The 21,868-nt window shown below is 41.5% G+C and overlaps 1 pseudogene; it reads right to left on the reverse strand.

Moving 5' to 3' along the window:
- Positions 1 to 1,534: 1,534 nt before the first annotated feature.
- On the reverse strand, positions 1,535 to 4,630 carry LOC106701548 (peptidyl-prolyl cis-trans isomerase A pseudogene; annotated as a pseudogene).
- Between the last annotated feature and the right edge of the window lie 17,238 nt (positions 4,631 to 21,868).

The raw sequence follows: 21,868 nt of genomic DNA on the forward strand, positions 1-21,868 counted from the left end.
TTGACCGGCGAGTTCCACTAACACTGTTTTCAAGTTGTGGAAAATGGAGGCACAGAAGAGAGATATGATGTCTTTAGAGTTATTTATGGTGTGGAGGGAAGGAGAGCTACCTTAGAAAATGCTCCCATAGAAATCAGATAGAAATGCTTTTATGCCACTTAGTGCTTGAAAAGAACCACTAGAAGGGGCAAGCATGGAGGGAGCTGAGGATGAATTTGACAAATACTACAGAATATCAGGTTTTGCTTTTTCCTTCTGCAAATTGTTTTTCAGAAAATAAGGAGTTTCCTTGTACCTATATAGTAAATTTCAAATTTCTGTTGAACACCTACTACAGGCTACACAATGCTCTGGACAAGGGATCAGCAAACTTTTTCTGTAAAGGGCCAGGAAGTAGATGTTTTAGGCTTTGCAAGTCATATAGTCTCTGTCATAACTGTTCAACTCTGCTGTGACAGAGCAAAAGCAGTCACAGACAATATGCAAATAAATAAGCCTGCTGGTGTTCCAACGAAACTGTTTATAAAACTTGTTGTTCACAGGTTTGGTCCATAGGCCATATTTGCTGATATCTGTTCTAGGTACTGGGGATATAGTAGTTCAGAAAACAATATCCTTGCTTTCAAAGAATCTACATTCTGATGTAAGTTCTACTTTAAAATCTGAATCTTTACAAATGGGTATTTGTGATTTGGAATAAGCATTCAGCTACAGCATTATGTGTGTGTGTGTGTGTGTGTTGTATGTATGTTAGTTGCTCAGTTGTGTCCAGCTCTTTGGGACACCATGGGCTATAGCCCACCAGACTCCTCTGTCCATGGAAGTCCAAGAATACTGGAGTGGGTAGCCATTCCCTTCTCCAGGGGATCTTCCCAATCCAGTGATTGAACCCAAGTCTTCTGCATTGCAGGCAGATTCTTTATCATCTGAGCCATCAGGGAAGCCCATACATGGGTTCAAAACAGGTATAGAGGGGAGTGAAGATGGCATGCCCTAGAAATGTGTGTGAAGTGACCCAAAAAGTCGCTCTTAAAAGATGTCAAACATGCTTGTGATGAATTTTATCAAAATTATTTCATTTATATGAGATTGGTAAAGAAGAAATACTTGATTGATAAATTGGAATTTTTAGATTGATTCTGTAGATATAATTTAAATATATATGTGAATGAAATTAAAACACTAGCTTTCTTTAAGTAGAAATTTGACAAATTAACATTCTTGAAATTATATATTCAAGTTGGCTAAAATACTTTTTGGGGACCCTCTCTTTGGAGTAATGGGAGATACCTTCTATTTCATCTCCGTAGCTATCATTTTCTTCTCATTCCTTTTTTTGTTTAGTTTTTTCATAGTCATAAACTTAACTTTGCAATCCAGCTAAATTTGGAGGGGGATAAGGAAAATATGGAACCCAAAGAACAGCAGTGGGAGTACAAAAATTATAAAAGTTATTTCAAGAAGATGTGGATGATGGGATGCTCTCCTGAGCTACAGAGGAAATGGTCTGGTGGTTAAATACAAGTCAGATTTATTAGATTTGTCCACAGTCAGAAATTTTGATCTTCTTGCTGGTCTTGCCATTCTTGAACTGCAGCACTCTGTGGCTTCTACAGTATTCATGCCCTCTTTCGCCTTGCCAAAGACCACATACTTGCCATCCAAACACTCAGTGTTGGCATACTGTAGACGAAAAACTGGGAACCATTTATGTTGGCTCCAGCATTGATCATGGACAAGATGCTAGGACCTGTGTGCTACAGGATGAAATTCTTGTCATCAAATTTCTTTCCAAAGATGGACTAGCCATCAGAGCCATTATGTTTTGTGAAGTCACCATCCTGCACATATATAAATCCTGGAATTATTCTGTGGAAGCAGAAAACTTTATGTCAGATCTTTCCTCCCTAGTTCTCAGAGTTCAGAAGTTTTCTGCTGTCTTTGGAGCTTTGTCTACAAACAGCTTGAGAGAGAAGTGACCCAAGGGCTTGTTGGCAATGTCCAAGACCAGGTGGGGTTGACCATGGTTGGGCAGTGGGTGAGACTCCAGGCAGCTGCATCTGAGGTCCTCCTTGCATTTCTTGATCCAGCTTTCTCCCTGCTTCTACTCTTTCTCTCACACCCTCCACAGTTCACTCCCTACAAACCTGTCAAAGTGGTTATTTTAATATAGAAATCAGATCATGTGGCTTTCCTGCTTAGGACCCTCATATGGCTTCCTCCTACATTTGAAATACTATCCGAAGTCCTTCTCATGACTTTGGCACTCATCTGGCACTCACCTCTCTCTCCCGCTGGTTTCCCATCCTTCTTTCCTCCCTCACTGTGATGCAGCCTCACTCATCTCCTTACTGGTCCTTTACTCAAGACCTTGCATTTGCCCTGTTTCTGCATGATGCTTCCTTATATTTCCTCACTTCCAGGTCTCTGCTTGAATGCCATCTCCCCAGAGAGACCTCCCCAATTGCCCTATCTAAAGAGACCTCTGAAAAGAGTGAAAGTGTTAGTTGCTCAGTTGTGTCTGACTCTTTGCGACACTATGGACTGTAGCCCACCAGGCTCCTCTGTCCATGGAATTCTCCAGGCAAGAATACTGGAGTGGGTAGCCATTCCCTTCTCGAGGGGATCTTCCTGACTCAAGGATTGAACCTGGATCTCCCACATTGCTGGCAGATTCTTTATCATCTAAGCCACCAGAGAAGCCCCAAAGAGACTCCTAGGTGTTCTCTGTGTCCTTAATGTTCTTTTTCTTCATGGCACTCATGCTCTGCCTTTGTTACATGTATTATTTGTGTATTTAATTCCATTCCAGTCTCCCCCACTGGAATGGAAGCTTCATGAGAGCCTTGTCTATTTTTTTTTTTTTTTTAATGCTGAATCCTCAGTGTCTAGAATAGTGCCTTGCATATAGTATACAGTCAATAAATATTGAATAAATGAGTAAATAAGTGAATGTGTGTGTGGGTGCTGAGTCGCTTCATTTATGTCCAACTCCTTGTGACCCTATGGATTATAGCCTGCCAGGCTTCTCTGTCCAAGGGCTCCAGGTAAGAATAATGGAGTGGTTTGCTGTACCCTCCTCCAGGGCCAGGTAAGAATAATGGAATGGTTTGCTGTGCCTTCCTCCAGGGGATCTTCCCAACCCAGGGATGGAACCTGTATCTCTTTACATCTCCTGAATTGTCAGGCAGGCTCCTTACTAGTGCCACGTCAGTTCAGTTCAGTTCAGTCACTCAGTCGTGTCTGACTCTTTGCGACCCCATGAATTGCAGCACACCAGGCCTCCCTATCCATCACCAACTCCTGGAGTTCACTCAAACTTACGTCCATCGAGTCGGTGATGCCATCCAGCCATCTCATCCTCTGTTGTCCCCTTTTCCTCCTGCCCCCAATCCCTCCCAGCATCAGGGTCTTTTCCAATGAGTCAACTCTTTGCATGAGGTGGCCAAAGTACTGGAGTTTCAGCTTTAGCATCATTCCTTCCAAAGAACACCCAGGGCTGATCTCATTTAGAATGGACTGGTTGGAGGAAGCTCCAAGTGAATGACTACAAGCTATCTATTGAATACCAGTTATGGACCAGGCATTATTCCTACTTTCTCAATGTATATTGTTATGTAACTTCTTTTGCATGTGTTATTTCATATGTGATCTAGAATGAATTACTTTAGTGGAACTAAAGTGGAATTTATTATAATAATAGATACAATAATCTATAAGTGGAATAGATTATAAATGTCATTTGAGGATATAAAGTCAAATAAAAGAAAAGAGAACTTTTATTTGTCTTGTGAGCCTCTATGTAGCTGCAGTGTGGACTTTGTTTTATATTTGGTGAAGTCCAGCTTTTTTCAACATTCCAGGGCTCATCAGCCTCTTTTGCTCTTATCTGCAGGTAATAAGAAACTGTATGAGTTCTCCCTTTGCTTTCTACATTCTATTTGCAGACTTCTTTTTCAGTTCTCTCTGTATTATTGGGATTCCCTTAATTTTTTTCATGGATTTGCCATCAGTTTGGACATCCAGGACAGAGCAATTAATTCTATAGCGACTAAGCCCAAAGTCCTAGTGTGACCCCTCCTTTGACCTAGAAAACCCTTTGGATCACTAACCTGTGTTTCTTAAGCCAATGTTTCCATGAATACTTGGTACTCCTTTTTGCTTTAAGACTCAGACATGTGGCCTGAATCCACTGACTTATTTTATTTCAAAATTTCTTTCAGTGTCTATATTGAAGTGTGCTGATCTTGGAGCACCTAGTCAAAAGCTGGGACCTTAGCTATGAATTATGACAGTCACAAAGCTCAAAACTGGCAGATAATTTCTTCTCTGTCCTGAAGGATTATTGGCCAGTGGCTGAGTCGCTTTACAGAAAAGGTTGTGTATGGTATAGCAACCTCTTCATTTGATGCTCCTTTCCTCTGTCCCTGTGCTCACTTCATCCTTCATCCAGTTCATCCCACTGGCAGCTCTTCTCATCTCACCATCGACCTTTGCCTTCTCTATGTGTTCACTTGGAAGGGTCATGTGGCTCCTCCATTATCGTCTCCTTTCCAGGCATTACTTTCTCACCTTTAGGCTCATTCAGGTATTTCATGTTGATGCTTCCATCTTCCAAATGATGCCACATGCTTTCCATGTATGTCCAGCATTAATCTTGATTATGATTCCCAAGTCCTTGAGGGATTTCTTTCACCCTGTAGACCAGGGCATATTCTAACTCTATAGCTTACTTCTTTCTTATCTTTTTGAAAACTTTCTTTCTGAGAAGCATGTCATTTTGAACTTGTTCATTCCTCCTCTAGTGTGGGCTTCAGTTGTTTGGAATCTCCAATACGATTTCTTTTTTAGGTACTCTAAGTAACTAGCCTATGAGTAAGGTTACTTGCTCTTTGCCACTAGGATTTAGCTCCTAGAAAAATGTGTTTCTAGAAAGAAGTGAAACTCCTCATGCCATTCTGCTTGTCTCTGGCTCTTGCTGAGGACAAAGGAATACTTATGCCTCTGTATACTCATCAAGATAAAGTGGCTTGGGCATAGGTGATACAACTTTTTGTATTTAATACTGACTTGGTCATTGCCATTCTCTGCAGTTTTTGAGAGGTAATGCTTTTAGGGGCTGAATTACCTTCTTAGTAAATGTGCCATTAGAGAGGGTTAAGTTTGCTCAATGAGGACTCTTTCTTTTAATTTGACTGTTATTCAGGATTTTCCTTAGAGTTTGTTTTAAAAATTATGAATGCTATAGCAATATTTTCCTTAGATTTATCTTGAAATGGTAAATGCTTCTTGCAAAAATTTTTGGGATATCATGCAGAAATGTATAAAGAAGCAGCACTAAACATGAAACAACAAAAACAATTCGATCAAAATTTCATCATCAATAGGCAGGTACTGTTAATGTTGTGGCATTTTTTTCCCTTTCATCATTTTTGTAATCTGATGACATGGTTCACTGCAACCATTCCTACCAAAAGTTAGCAACCCACAAAGTGATAGGAGACTAAGCAAAAACCTTGAAAGGTTTGCCATTGCTTATCACTTTAAATGCACATTTTAATTCAAGTCACTTCCCTTGTAGGTGGAGTGGATTTTAGTATTGGAAGGGGTCTTACTTAACCTTCCAGTCTGACTTCTCCTAATTGATAAACTTGGATTCCTCCATAATTTTCCTAGAAAGTGTCATAAAGTTTCTGTTTGCTGGGTTCTAACCTATGCTCTATATTCTTTCTCTTGGAATGAGTTTCTCCATTCTTTGTAGGTTTAAATGATTTCTTCTCTAGTGTCTCTTTCCTAAAACCTTAATCACATTGTGTAGATATTTTTGGTTTATTCTTTCATAGATTTATTCATTTCACTAGAGCAATACTCTGAACCTAGAATACAATGTTTGTGAAAGCTCGATGATTAGTGAAATTTTTTATTTCAAAGATAGTAGCAGTTTTCTGTTTTTCAGAGGCAGAGGTTTTATACTGTGAAAGACCCGAAGACTGTTCTCTTTCTTTTTCTTTTTTTTTTTCAGGTGTACTGCATAATACTCATACTTGATTTATTGACATTACTTAGCAATTTATTGGACAAAGGTCAAACTTTTTGTTTTTTATTAAGCACATTCCACAGTACAAAGCTGTCATGAATAATATCTGTACAATCTCTTTCTTTTTCCTTTGGTCTGGGAACTTTAACATTTTACCATGTCTTTAGTAATGCAAAGGTAAAGTGCAGATCCTGCTTGAAAAGGACAGTTTGAGACTTCATGGACTTTGGAGCAGTGATGGCTCACATAAGGTTTTATGGGTCTTCCTTGTTTTTGTAATTCCCCTTTGGTATTTTGTAATTCCCTTTTGATACTTTGTCTGCTGACCAAGATAGTTTGCCTAACAGTATGTGTTGAGAATTAAAAGAGAGTCAGTGTTCTCACTTAGTAAAATTGGTACCGAGGGTTCTCAAGTGGCCTGAAGAAGCTGACCATGCCAAACAATGACCCACAGAAAAGCCTAGAGTAGTATTTCAGATCTATGTGACAGGTGACAACCAGATAGCCCCTGGCTGTTATATCCCTCAGGCTATGAGAAATATATCCTTCAGAACTTCCCTCCATCCCCAGAAATACATGGGGAAGTAAGCCAGGGTAAAGATTGGACTTTGTAGGTAGCAGGATAAACAAGAACAAGGAGCCCAAACCATTGTTTTGGAAACAATGGGAACGAAAGGAAAAGTCATTTCCAGGGCTAGAGAACAAAGACTACTTGTGTTCAACAAGTATTTGTTGAGCACCTACCATGTGTTGGCACTGTGCTAAGCACTGGGAATGCAAAGATGTCTGAGACACAGTCCCTGTCCTAATGAAGCTCACAGTGATGTGCACTGAATTATCTTGATGGTAACATGAAAATACAACACAACAGGGCAAATGAAATAAAGACTTGTACATGTAATCACTTGACTATGAGGAATGTGACATCTGACTCTGCCTAAGAGGGTAGGACAATTGCACTCATCTCACACGCTAGCAAAGTAATGCTCAAAATTCTCCAAGCTAGGCTTCATTAGTACATGAATCAAGAACTTCCAGATGTTCAAGCTGGATTTAGAAAAGGCAGAGGAACCAGAGATCAAATTGCCAACATCTGTTGGATCATAGGAAAACGCAAAAAAAATCCAGAAAGACATCTACTTCTGCTTTATTGACTATGCCAAAGCCTTTGACTGTGTGAATCACAACAAACTGTGGAAAATTCTCAAAGAGATGGGAATACCAGACCACACTACCTGCCTCCTGAGAAATCTGTATGCAGGTTAAGAAGCAACAGTTAGAACAGGACATGGAACAGTGGACTAGTTCCAAGTCGGGAAAGGAGTACGTCAAGGCTGTATAGTGTCACCTTGCTTAGTTAACTTAAATGCAGAGTACATCATGCGAAATGCTAGAATAGATGAAGCACAAGCTGGAATCAAGATTGCAGGGAGAAATATCAATAACCTCAGATATGCAGATGACACCACCCTTATGGCAGAAAGTGAAGAGGAACTAAAAAGCCTCCTGATGAAAGTGAAAGAGGAGAGTGAAAAAGTTGGCTTAAAGCTCAACATTCAGAAAACTAAGATCATGGCATCCGGTTCTATCACTTCATGGCAAATAAATGGGGAAACAATGGAAATAGTGAGAGACTTTATTTTCTTGGGCTCCAAAATCACTGCAGATGGTGACTACAGCCATGAAATTAAAAGACTCTTGCTCCTTGGAAGAAAAGTTATGACCAACCTAGATAGCATATTAAAAAGCAGAGATATTTGACAGAAAACAGCAAAATTCTATAAAGCAATTATTTTTCAATTAAAAAATAAATAAGTTAGAAAAAGAAAGCAGACATTACTTTACTGACAAAGGTCCATATAGTCAAAGCTATGGTTTTTCCAGTAGTCATGTATGGATGTGAGAGTTGGTCTATAAAGAAAGCTGAATGCCGAAGGATTGATGCTTTTGAACTGTGGTGTTGGAAAAGACTCTTGAGAGTCCCTTGGACAACAAGGAGATCAAACCAGTCAATCCTAAAGGAAGTCAACCCTGAATATTCATTGCAAGGACTGATGTTGAGGCTGAAGCTCCAGCTTTGGCCACCTGATACAAAGAACTGACTCATTGGAAAAGATCCTGTTGCTGGGAAATATTGAAGGCAGGAGGAGAAGGGGATGACAGATAATAAGATGGTTGGATGGCATCACCGATGTGATGTACATGAGTTTGAGCAAACTCCAGGAGTTGGTGTTGGTTAGGGAAGCCTGGCATGCTGCAGTCCATGGGTTCACAAAGAGTCAGACATGACTGAGTGACTGAACTGAACTGAAGAGGGTAGGAATGCTGAGGAAAAGTTCAAGGAGGTGGTGAGGTTTAAGTTGAGTCTTAAATGATAAACAAGAGCTTAGACTAGATGGTGAAATAAATTTCAGGCAAAGGGAGGAACATGAGCTTATATTGAGGTATGAAAGAATGTTGTTTTGAGGGAAAGTGGAGTATTTTAGTAGAGAGTAAGAACAGAAGGCTGGTTGGAGAAGAGAATTTGGGATGGGACAGACAGGTGGGCAAACTGTCTAGTGCAGTAGACAAGAGCTTATATGATACACTAAGGTCTTTGGATTATATGTACATAATGAAGTAGAAATTAAAAAGTATGCCAGGGAATTACATGAGCTACTATGCCTTTAACTAGAAATTATTCTGTTCTAGTATGAAAGATATCTTAGGTCAGAATCTCTAGAAACAGAGCCTGAGGTGGGGATTCTTGTATAAGTGATCTATTGAAGGGGTGCTCTCAGGAGAAGATGCTTTGAGTGAGGGAAGTGGGATGGGGCAGGGGAAGAAGTTGATCAAAGATGTGGTTTCAGGGAGAAGCTGAACTCAGTTTGATTTCATGGGGAGCTCTGGGGAATGAACTGCAGCTCAGAGGTGGTCCTGATACCCCTAAGGTGAGGATGGTATCCCAGCTGTCTCCAGATAAGATGGCTCCATCAGTTGTTGATAGTCTTCTAGAGAAGAGTATGAGTGTGAGCTGCTATCAGTCAAAACCTGCATCCTCTTGGGGATGAGCGTATCAGTCTTAGGAGACCTGGGTGGGGCTCCAACAGCATTGACTGTATGGGATGGATCCGTCAAGGCTAGAAGTGGAAGAACAATTGGGAGTTTTCAGGAAAGTGTGAGATATAACATAGAGAAAGGAGTGGATTTAAGAGATACCCTTGAGGTGGAATTGATGAAATTTAGTGACCAATTGGATATGATTATGGTTGAGAACAGATTCCAAGTGCCATCTCTGTTTGAGGCTTAGGCAACTGGGTACCTGTTGTCTGGACACTAATCTCTTATTTAGAGGTCAGCTGAGGGGTAGATTTGAGAGTAATGATGCTGAGTTTGGGTTTGCTCTAAGAATTCAGGTTTCTTGGCAAATATCTAGAAAGCTATGGTCAGTGGACAAGAGAGAATCCATTGCTGTTTAGGGTAGGGAACTGAGCTAGAAATTTGTAGACATTATCAAGGTGAGTTTGGCAATCAAATCTGAGGGGTGGATGAGACCACCCAAGGAGAGGAAGACAAAACAAATAATGCTGTAGACAATTTGGAAAGTGTCTTGGACCCAACCTGCTCATTCTAGTCCCAGATCCAGTTTCCCAACAGATATCATCAATAAAGAATTAATGGACTGAAAATGACAATGATTGTTCTTGAAAGTTTGATTTGGAGGTTTCTTTTTTTAGTGGATTATTATTTTTAATTAATTAATTATTTATTTATTTTCAGCTGCTCTAGGTGTTTGATGCTGCATGAACTTTTCTTTAGTTGCTGTGAGTAGGGGCTACTCTGTAGTTGTGGTGCTCAAGCTTCTCATTGTGGTGGCTTCTTTTGTTGCAGAACACGGGCTCTAGGGTGAACAGGCTTCAGCAGTTTTGGCACATGGGCTCACGTAGTTTCAGTTCCTGGGCTCTAGAGCACAGGCTCAGTAGTTGTGGTGCACGGGCTTAGTTGCCCTGTAGCACGTGGGATCTTCCCGGACCAAGGATCAAACCCAGGTCTCCTGCACAGGTGCATTCTTTATCACTGAGCCACCTGGGAAGCCTGAGGTTTCTTTTTTTTTAAATATTTGTTTTTATTTTATTTATTTATATTTATTTGTCTGTGCCAGGTCTTAGTTGTGGCATGTGGAATCTTTAGTTATGGCATGCAAACACTTACTTGCTCCATGTGGGATCTAGTTCTCCAGTCAGGAATCAAACCCAGGCCCCCTGCACTGGGACCATAGAGTCTTAGTCACTGGACCACTAGGGAAGTCCCTGGAGGCTTCTTGAGTGAGAGATATCAGTACACTGTTGGTTTCCTGTTCCTCCTCCAGCCTGAGGTTTCAACCAGGAGACTGAGTGCAGGGCCCCTGACCTTATCTATTCCTTCCTCTTAAGGCTGACTTTGTGGGATTTCAAAAGTGATTGTCCCCCACTGATCTCCTTTCTCCACGTGTTTCTTGGTGGGTCTGAGAGGAGTGCACCCAAGTAGATCTTTAAAAAGGGTGGAGTAATGCTTTTACCCACTCAGCCCTAGACACCTTGGCCTTGGAGGTAACAGGGTAGAAGAAATTCCTTCTGCTATCACCAGCCTTTGTAGTCTCCAACTTTATGGATTCCCAGAGTATTTTGGGGGTGCCTCCAGGCTGTCTGTTGTAAATCAAATGGGTAAAGCAAAAACATTTGAGCCTCAAGTTTTTGGTTTGCCAAGTAAATATGGAGACAGTGTTAGGATAAGGTTCTGTCAATTCTACACATTTGGGCTATGGAAAGGCAGTTTTAGGTTGATTCAAAACATTTGCCTTCTTTTTTCTAGTGTGCCAGACTGCCATCCTGATTGTCCACCTGAGGAAAGCTATTGCCTTTACTTGTAATGGGTTAACTAATACTCCTAGAGGATGTGATGGAGAAATGTACACTCTGGGCACGTTTAGTGTTACATGGGTCTGCCTCAGGCGGCTGACAGATGGTGATTTATACCATAAAGTATTGACATATTCTGATGAAGTACCCTGTTATTGAGACATTTTGGCAGACCTAATATTTCCATCTTTGTGTAACAGAAGCATTTTCAGTGACATTCTTAAGTTATGGTTTTCTATTGTGAAAAATGACACTGTTCAGCTCTATTGAGGTATAATTTGCATACAAGAAAATTTGTTAATTCTATGTATACAATTTGGTGAATCTCTCCTGCATCAAGACACAGTAAAGCTCCATTGCCCTAAAATGTTAACTCCTGCCTCTTTTAAGTCAGTCCCTTCCCCTGCACTCTAGTCCCAGGCAACCACTGGTCTGCTCCAGTCACTACAGTTTCACCCTTTCTAGAGTTAAAAATGGCAAATATAAAGGGAAAAGTGACCCTATTAACTTAGGTGAATATCAGCATCCTAATCTTAAGAAAATCTGCATATATACAGGATTTTATATTATTATATGGGCTATATATTTTAGTAAGTAAGCAAAGAAAGAATGGAGTAATCAATAGATGTGGCCTTTGGTCAGCAGTAGAGCAGGTTCTTCTTGAAGTCAAATAAACAGTTTTGGTTACTATCTGGATAATTTAGGTAAAAAGCATCCAGATCATTTGAATTGCAGTGATTTTTTTTTTTAATTGGAGATTCTGACTGAGTAGCCTTCTTTGCTTAATTCAGGTTGGTGTAATAACTTGTCTTATGGGGTCCTGGGGCCTAGGGAGGATGATTATTAACCAAACACATTCACTGGGGATGGAAATTCAGTCAGTTCCTAGCTTCTATCTTTCGAGTTGGAGTGGCTCTTAGAAATAGCTGCCTGGGTTGCATGTCATGGTGGCCACAGGATTCTTCTTCTTCATTCACCTGCCTCCTCAGCAAACAGTTGACTGAAATCATCTCTCATCTTATTCTCACCATTCCTGGGTCTCCCATTCTCCAGGATGTGAAGGGCAGAATGGGTGGGAAGAAGTAAGGGGTAATGAGAAGGTGGCTTTCCTGCCACTCCTCCACTGCTGGGGCTGATTGTTTCAGGATTCTCTTTCATCTCTTCTCCTCAAAGACTCCTCCACAACCAGGTCCCACTTGGATTTCTACTCCATGGCCTCTACCTGTGCTCCTAGGCTGAGCTTCTGTGATGATGAAATACCCAGGAAGGTTTAAATCTTGGCAACCCCCAACCATTTGAGTGTAACTTTGTTTGAACCTACCTGGACCAGATAGATAATGTTTGTGTGGACTTGGCAGGGGAGAGTAGGGAGGAGCAAAAGGAATGGGTTTACTTCACTTGTATTTTGAACTAGGCTTGGCTCTGTGCTTTAATGTTATGTCTCTAATTAGGTAACTGATCTTTACTGAACAGCAGAATTTCCCTTTTCTGGATAAGGAAGCTGAGGCTCAGAAAAGTTGACTTACTTGAGGTCTCAGAGCTGGTAAATGATATCTGTTTTCTATCTCTTTATGGGAAGAGACCCTCTTTGGAAGTTATAGGTGGCCACAGTGGAAAAGGCCATTCTTTGGAGTCTGAAGAATTCCAGAGAGAGGGTGAACAGGCTGTTTGTATGGGAATTGGTGTGCGCCCTTGGGGCTGCAGCATGAGGAGGCAGCCATGTGTCTTCCACTCTTTGCTCTCTGGAGAACCCTCACACCTCAGCTTTTCTCTTATTCCCTATCCTAGGAACCATTGTATTGGATCTGGGGAAGGTGGATTTCCAGTCCCACTGCCTGGCAGGTAGATGAGGGAACTCTTGTCTCACTGCTTTGGAGGGCACCATGTTCTTGGGGACACAATGGAACCCTCATTCCATTCTCCTATAGCATCATGAAGCAGCACGGTTACTACTAGGCTCCAAAAAATGAAGTGTCTGACTTATGCTCAGTTGTTTCATACCACATGACGTGTTCAGACTCCAAGTGGGAATTTGTTTGTATAAACTGATTCCATTTGCTAGAAATGTAACCTGGATCATCTGAACACTGAAACATTTCTTACCTGTGTTCATTTCAATGGCAGAGTTAGAGTAACTCACTCTGCATGGGGTTGGTGTAGAAAGCATTACTATCTAACCTGGACCCCGTATGATCTCTGAGTTCATGAAGCGCATTTACTTGCAAGTTTTCACCTGTGAGAACCTGCATTGCTTTGGAGTGGGGCTGCTGACAGCGGTGGTCTATGAAGTAAGCCAGGCAGAAACGCCCTTTGCCATGTCCTCACACCTTCCTCTGCAGTATTTTGGAGCTCAGGGGTTGGAGGGAAGGCAGGCAGCCCTACTCTCCATTCTTCCCATGGCTAAGAATTTGGGATAACAGAAGGGTGGGAACCTGAGCAATAGGCTGTAAAGACTGTGATTTCTAAATGTTTTAGGGCAATGCGGTTGCCTGGTGCTTATGCATTTCCTTATATTGGTTTCTTTTGCCTTATGATTTAGAAAGATATATGGTGAAAGAGGAGAGTGAAAAAAAGCTGGCTTAAAACTCAGCATTCAAGAAACTAAGATAATGGCATCCAGTCCCATCACTTCATGGCAAATAGATGGGGAAAAAATCGAAACAGTGACAGACTTAATTTTCTTGAGTTCAAAATTACTGCAGATGGTGACTGCAGCCATGAAATTAAAAGATGTTTGCTCCTTGGAAGAAAAGCTATGACAAACCTAGACAGGCTATTAAAAAGCAAAGACATCACTTTGCTGACAAAAGTCCATCTAGTCAAAGCTATGTTTTTTCCAGTAGTCATGTATGGCTGTGAGAGTTGGACCATAAAGAAGGCTGAGCGCCAAAAAACTTGATGCTTTTAAACTGTGGTGCTGGAGAAGACTCTTGAGAGTACCTTGACAACATGGAGATCAAACCAGTCAGTCCTAAAGGAAATCAACCCTGAATATTCATTGGAAGGACTGATGCTGAAGCTGACACTCCAATATTTTGGCCACCGATGTGAAGAGCTGACTCATTGGAAAAGACTCTAATGCTGGGAAAGATTGGGGGCAATAGGAGAAGGGGTGACAGAGGATGAGATGGTTGGATTGCATCATTGCTTCAGTGGACATGAGTTTGAGCAAACTGAGAGATAGTGAAGGACAGGGAAGCCTGGTGTGCTGCAGTCCATGGGGTTGCAAAGAGTCAGACGTGACTTAGTAACTGAACAAAAACGACAACAATCACCACACATATGGAGTCTTCAGTGGCATTTTCTGAAATCAGCCACTCTCTTCCAAGGGACTCTTGCTCTCTTTCATGGTCTGGTGCTGATACTGGTGCTAGGAAACTTGGAACCTGCATTTGGGTGAGTAAGCAAGGTGCAGGCTTTAAGGCAGTGCTCATTATCAGGGACAGGCAAGTACAGAGTTGGCATTTACATGACTTGAGAATTTGTAAATCCAAGAAATGATACTCTGAAAAGACAGACATTTCATTAGGACATGAAGAGAACAGCTTTGAGAAAGCAGGCCTGTTTCTGTTGTCATTGGCATGGAAAATAAACTGTAATCAGCTGTCTCAGGTCCGATTTGAACATATTAGTTTTCCTGAGGGACATGTCAGCAGGTACAACCTGCATGCCAGGGACCAGGGAGATAGCAGTATCGATGCTAATTTGAAAATACTTCTGTGGCACTTAGCAGGGTGTGATTTTAATTCATTTTTGTCCCTTGATAATCATAAAGTGCTTTCAGCCTGTGAACATCCATTTTTGACCAGCATACTCATACTTCATCTGGGGACCACATTTAATGGCTGTGGTGGCTATGGGGTTCACAGGGGAATTGTGTAAGGTACAGATATTTGCTTTGTGGAGAGAAACATGCCACCGATACTAATTCACAGGGCTGTTCTGTACAAGGAACTGTAGATCTGAATACTTGCCTGTATGCAAGTATTGTTTGTACACACATGCACACAGAGCTAATGTTTGCATATTGCTTTGGGTTTATCCAGATTTTATTAGCATCATCTTATTTAATTCTTGAAATAAGTCTTTGAAATTTACTGAAATTATTTACTGAAAGAGCATAATCTGTGCTGGATTGTTTGAAATCTACCTTTGCCACTTAACTAGTTGTCTGACCCTGGACACGTTTCTTAATCTTGGAGCCTCAGTTTCCCCAAGTGTGAAATGGAGATAATCATGCCTACCTTATAAGGCTGTTTGGAACATTAAATGAGCAATACATATACAATGCCTAGTTGTCTGTCTTGACGATCACTTGGAGTTTTGAGAGACTGATTAAATCATTCTCCCACAAGCCCAAGTGTGCTAGATCCCTCTTCACTGGAAATCTGCTCTGTTTGCAAGCAACCGGGGGTAAAAGGGTATTATCTGAGATTTTTAGATTGAGGTTCAGAGGGCTTGGCAGGGAATGTGGGCCAGGCCAGGGCACTCCCCCAAATTGTACCCCTGGCCAGTATCCCCCTTTCTCTATTTGGTGCCTGCATCAGGCTTACTCAAGCAGAGGTGAATTGGTTGCCTCCCTTAGCTGCCTTATGATCCCTAGTGGGTTCTCTTTCTGAGTGAACAATCTCTATTTTTCTTTCCTTCCCACCCCCTCACCTTTTCTTCTCCATTATCCCTGCTCTTTACGTGGCACCAAGGACTTTCCAACTGATTCCTGAGTCCTGACTGTCTCCTGGAAGCCCTCCACCCACCAGGACTTGTGGGCATAAGAAGCTGTTCTGTATTCCTCTTGTCTTGACATCGCCTCACTCAGGGCTAAGAGATGCTGTCTGATTTGCCAGATCTGGAGAAGACACTGGAGATTCTGTTCTTTAACCCAAAGGAGTATCAAACAGTGGAAATCCTTAGCACCATTCAAGGGCTTATTGTTTAGATGGAAAAAAGCTTTCCACACCCCTCAAGTGAATCCAGTCCTGGTTCTGAGAGGAGTGGAATTGGAGTCAGGGGATAAGAGTGTCTGTCCGGGTTTTGTCATTCACTGACTTCAAGTAGCCATTTAACCTGAGCCTCAGTTTTCCTCATATGTTGAATGAGAAGGAAACTAATGACCCAACAGGATTTTTATTCTGTATGTATAAAGAAAGCAGTTAGTTGAAAAGACTTTAACACTGAAGAAAAAAGCATTAACATTATGGGTCACTGCAAGTTCCCTCAAGTCCTTATGTCTAGAGATGAATTTTGGTTAAAATACTCTGGCTCACATCTCATGGATGCCAACATTCTTTCCTCCTTGTGGCAGTACTGAGGGGGACTCACAGGATCTCCTACTGTATTCAGAGGGGATGTGAAAATCTGATGGACGTGTATGTGCTGTTTACCTCTGCTAATTGCCCTCTGAGCTGAGGCTCATGCAGGGATTAGTCATGGGAGCCCATGCTGGAGATTTGAATATGGTTTTTTGGGGAGCTTGCAGGGACTCTCAGTGAGGGCTTCATGATGTGGGGCTGGAAGTGCAAGGAGAACCCTCATGCAGAACAAGTTTAGAGAGACATTAAGGGGGGTGTGACAGCATCACTATGAGTCTGAATTCAGTGTTTCTCGTTCTTGAAGCCTACCAGCTACCACTGGTGACTACTAGGCAGAGGCTTTAGAGGTTCTTAATAGTGACTCTGCTCAGTGACTAAAGAGCAGCAGGTCATGGTATTCAAAGTGTATTGTTTCAAACTGATAAAAGCCTAGCTGTTATGGCCAGAGAATCCCACAAGATCGCCTCTATCTTCCATAACATCACCTCACACTTTCCTTCCCCTCTCCTCTCACTCCATCTTCCTCCCAAACTCCCTTTTCTCTAATGATCTCAGCTGCTTATGACACCTCTGGGGAGAATATAGGAAGTAGGTCCCCTGCTGCCAAATCTAACCTCTGGGTCATTTATTACTTCAGAAGATTCCTTGCTATTAAAGCACCAAGGCTCATGTTTCCCCTTTTCCTTAAGGAACAAATTCCATCATAGTCAAGGCCACACAATTAGGTATATGGGAGCAAACACACAATAAGCCCAACCTTCATTTGGTGGCAGTTCTGACAGATTCCAGTGATTGCTTCTTGAAGCAACAGCCAGGCAGTTGGATTTGTCTCTCCCTTTCCCCACTCTCTCCCTCCCTCCCTCCATTTCTTTCTTCCTCCCTTCTCTCCCTTCCTTCCTCTCCTTCCCTTCCCTCTCTGTCTCTCCCCTCTGCTTTCTCCCCATCCTCAAGCCAGCAGACATTTATCCTAAGCACTGGAGACAGAAAATTCTGGAAAAATATAAAAAACAAGAGGGAATATCTTTTTTGCCCCTGTACATATAAAATGACTTAAATAAGAGTATCTTTAAATGATGGAATAATAAGAAAATGCAAGGTCATTCATTCTATTTGACTGTAGAAGGCAATGGCACCCCACTCCAGTACTCTTACCTGGAAAATCCTATGGACGGATGAGCCTGGAAGGCTGCAGTCCATGGGGTTGCTAAGAGTCGGGAACGACAGAGCGACTTCACTTTCACTTCACTTTCATGCATTGGAGAAGGAAATGGCAACCCACTCCAGTGTTCTTGCCTGGAGAATCCCAGGGACGGGGGAGCCTGGTGGGCTGCCGTCTATGGGGTCGCACAGAGTTGGACACGACTGAAGTGACTTAGCAGCAGCAGCAGCAGCACTCAATTAAAACTAATAGAATATTTTGGGGCAATCATACTTTTCCTTCATAGTATTAGGTACATCTTCAAAATAGAGCAGTTACTAGTCAGACTTCCTTTTATTATTCCTCAGGAATGTTAGAATTATTTTTATCATTGTGACAGAATTCACTAGCATGGCCTAAACTGCAAAGAAATTGCTGGTATACTCCCCCAAGGGGCTGTTTCAAGACCTCACCTTGACCTCTGTGAGATTTCCATGGATGTTCTGTGCTCTTAATGGCTGGTCATCCGTGGATAGGTCAATCAAGTCTCACACTGTCATGGAGGTAAAAGGACCAGCTGAGAAACCATTTGTATCATTTTACAGAGAAAAGGGTTAAAGATGGCAAAGTATGAGAGCTTGTTAAAGACAGCTTGGGGAAATATGAGGGCCCGTATATATTTGGCCTGGCTTATGCTTTGAGACTTCACAAGATACCATCTTTCCTCTTATGACAAAGCCCTGTTCTGCTAAACACCCCATTTAAAGCAATTATTGTGGACCTTGTATTTTTCATTCACTCTTGCTCTTTGTGTCACCCTGTTCTTGTATTTATGCAGCTCCTGACCTTTTCTTAGCTTTTTTCTGCATTTCTAGGACCAACCAATGGATGGGACTTCCCTGGTTTTGGTCTTTGCCTTGTCCTCTGTGTTGGCCTCATGCTGGTGGTTCTGGTCACAAGTGTGCCCAAGACTCTCCTAGCATTGGCTTGGCCTGCCCTGGTCTTCGTGGTGGGCCGGCCAAAGAGTGGTGCTTTTAGTGTTAACTATTGTGCTTTTTTTCTGTAGCAATTAGAAACCTACTTATGGGAATGTCCACAAGGGATTTCAGTGGTGGACAGTACTGGGCCAGGTGACTGCTTTTCTATATTTCAGGTTTTGTTCCACTCTCATGGTGTTTAAATTGTATAGGACCATGAAATTTAGGGTTTTGTAAATTCTGGCTCTCTTAGAATCATTTTGCCTGCAATAGCTACTAGGTCAGCTCTAACTACTAAGACCTCTGACTCAATCAAAATCATAGTCTGCTCAAATGTTGTGCTTTCTTTCTATGGTTTTTGCAAGGGCCTCTTAATTAATAAGCAAGGTGTTTGTGAAACCAAATTCTCTCATTGTAGATGTGACAAGCCACAATTCGTAATAACAGCTACCTTTCCCCACTTGTCTCAGCCTGGAGTGAAGGCTCTGCTGTGATTTATTACCTCGATGAAAAACCTTTGATAAGTGGCTACCAAATGGCTCCTCATTACTCAAAAGTCTTCCAGTTTGTAAACTGAAGTCCTCCCCAAACCCCACAAAAGCTGCTTGTGTTCCGGGGGAAATGAATCAGGGATCGTCTCGCTAAACTATTTTGGCATAAAAAAATATCATAAATGAGAGAGGAGAAAATCTTGTTTGCTAAAGGGCTGCTGGGTGAACTGCCTCTTGGCCTTTTGATAGCATCTTTGAAATGGAAATGGCCAGCTGCCTGACCTTCTGTTCAGTGACCCTTTTTGTACAAAGTCAAATTGCAGCCGCCTCACAGCAGCAATTCACCTATGGACACAAACAGGATTTCCATTTTTTTCCTAACCTTTTTTTTTCTCCTAGTGCATTTGCTACCATGAACATTTTTTTACTATTCACATAAAAGACATAATGGTTAAAAAAAAAGGAGTCCTTTGCATCAAAAGGACTGTAACTCATAATGATTTCAAAATACTAGGCAAGTGTCTGTCTTTAATTCTGCTCTCTATCTCAGCCTTTTAAGTGTATTGTAATGTGAAAAAGCCAGTGAAAAGATTATATTCTGAAACAGTTTGGGTTGTTCATTTTCCTACTCTTTTCTTGCATTTGAAGAGGAAAAATATAGTCTTGATCATATTGAAAAGGGAAATTATCTCTACCTCACTGTGAACAAAAGAAGAGACAAGGCTGTTTAGGTGATTATGGTGAATGTAAGAAAATAAATACCTCTGTGTGCTTTCTGTGAAGCAATGCTGAATTGGAATTAGGAGTCTGCCTTAAAAAGGAACCAGAGCCAGGCTGCACCGTCCCTTTGGATATGATAAAGCCTGTGGCTGAAGATGGAGAGAAAGAGGGAGCCCTTTGAACACCCACCCCCGCCGCCCGCCTTACCTCTTAATGCTTACTCTTGCTTTTCCTCCTCAGTCCTTTTCCAGCTCCAACTGGGCAGTGCAGAACTTCTTACCTAAGGCTGTGCATCAACATGCTGTTGGACCTGGAGAAGGCTCAGATTCTGCACCCTCGGGCTGGGTGTCTGGGTGCCACTCTGCCTCAGACACCTTTACTACCAGGACCCCTCCAGGCTGCTCTTCTGCCTTCTACCCACTGGAGGCCTAAGGATGCCTGTTCTCCATGGGATGGGTGGGCAGAGCCTCGCTCACTGGCAAATTATGAAAATGGGAAACTTTCCTAGGCTGGTCAAGGGTGTAAAGAAATTAGATGGGGGACTCAAAGGGTTTCATTGGCCATAGTGATTCAACAAATATTTATCAGACCCCCACTATGAGCTTGACTCATTAGCTAATTTAATCCCAGAATAACTGTGGGAGGTTGCACTGAGTAATAGGAGCAGATTCTGGGAACAGACAATTCTCAGTTTGGATTTTGACTTGGCCACTGCTAGCTGTATGACTGTGAACACATTATTTAATGTCTTGAAGCCTCAGTGTATCACCAGTGCACTGAAGGCTAATACTTGTCTCATGGGGCTTCTCTGAGAATTGGATGAAATGGTGTATGATAAATTGTTGAGTCCAGAGCTTGGTACATAGTAAACACTCAGTGAACATTCTTTTTTGTCTCCTCCTTCCCACTTAATAGGCAAGGATATGAAGGAATTTGCCAGACTGGGATTTGAATCCAGGTTTTTATTTTCTTTTTTAAACCCCAAATGTGCTCCCTGTCTACATGGACCCAAGCAATTTCACTACTCCTTGTGAAATTTTCATCAAGACTTGTATTTCAGATAAATGTCTTTTGCTTTGTTACAGGCTGAAATTGGACAAATAATGATTACAGACACACAGACAAGGGGAAAAACTGAGAGCATTCCATTCTATTCTCTGCTTCTTGTGGGGACTATTTTTCTGTACCATACATGGTTCACACCCTGTCAAAAAATAAACTTTAAAAACCTCTCAAATAAACCAGACTACAGAAAACTGAAAAATATTTCTTGTCCCCTACAAATCCTTAATCCTTTCACTTTAATATAATAATTTACCATTTATAAATAGCAATATTCTATTTGCATATCTAGTCTTATTGAAGGTGAACCTGATTTCACAAGTCATAATCACAGTATATGTGACAGTTTATATTCTTTTATTAGTGTTATATCATAAGCATTTTTCAGGTGCTATCTTGTCTTCATAATTTAATTTTCAAGAATGCAAAATGTTCCATTCATTTTATATCATCAAACTTACCCACATAGGTCCCAAATTTGTGTAGATGATCCATGCATAGAAAGAAGGTTAAAAGCACTCATATGGGTGAATATTCCAATCTGTCTTTAGTCACACCTTATATGACAGTAAATAAGTAACCCACTGTCCCATATAGATGGTGAAAGGAACAAGGAGTCTGAAGTCTGTGCAAACACAAACTAGAATGGCAAGTTTACAGTTTGGAAAGCCCCTGTTAATCTTTTTCTTTGCTTTTCTCTTTTATTCAGCTTCTTTTACCTGACTCCAGATAGAATTGCAACAAAGACACCTTGCCTACTGTGGTTCGTCATCAGTATCTAGTGCCAGAAGTCCTGTTTTTATCCTGATAACCAGATATCAAAGGGCTCAGATACACTGGGATGTTCCTGATAGAGATCTGAACTTTCAGAGGCCTCGTTGAACTGAATCTGTGACCCTTCTGAGTCAGGGCCATTGTTACTTGTGGAATGCAATCTTTCTGATCCCACAAGAGGAAGCATGTTCCTTGTAGAAAGCAGGTAGGAGTCATACCTTTTGTGCACTCCTGCCCTGTGTTAAAATCAAATTCTTAGTAACTTGAGGTTCTATTCCTTTGACTTCATGACAGAAATAATTTGATGAAAGTAAATTCTTGTATGAGTCTTTGGCAACTACCTTTAGAAAGCTGGAAAATGTTTTAAAATTTCTACCAATATGATTGAGTATTCAAAGCGCTGTACTTCACCTATACAGTCAGGCTATTTACCTAGTTCTTGAATTGACTAAGGTCTGAGTTGATACTAGCACTTCTCTTTGG

The sequence above is a fragment of the Bos mutus genome, chromosome 10 (assembly GCF_027580195.1).
Source record: "Bos mutus isolate GX-2022 chromosome 10, NWIPB_WYAK_1.1, whole genome shotgun sequence".
In the NCBI taxonomy this organism is placed as follows: Eukaryota; Metazoa; Chordata; class Mammalia; order Artiodactyla; family Bovidae; genus Bos; species Bos mutus.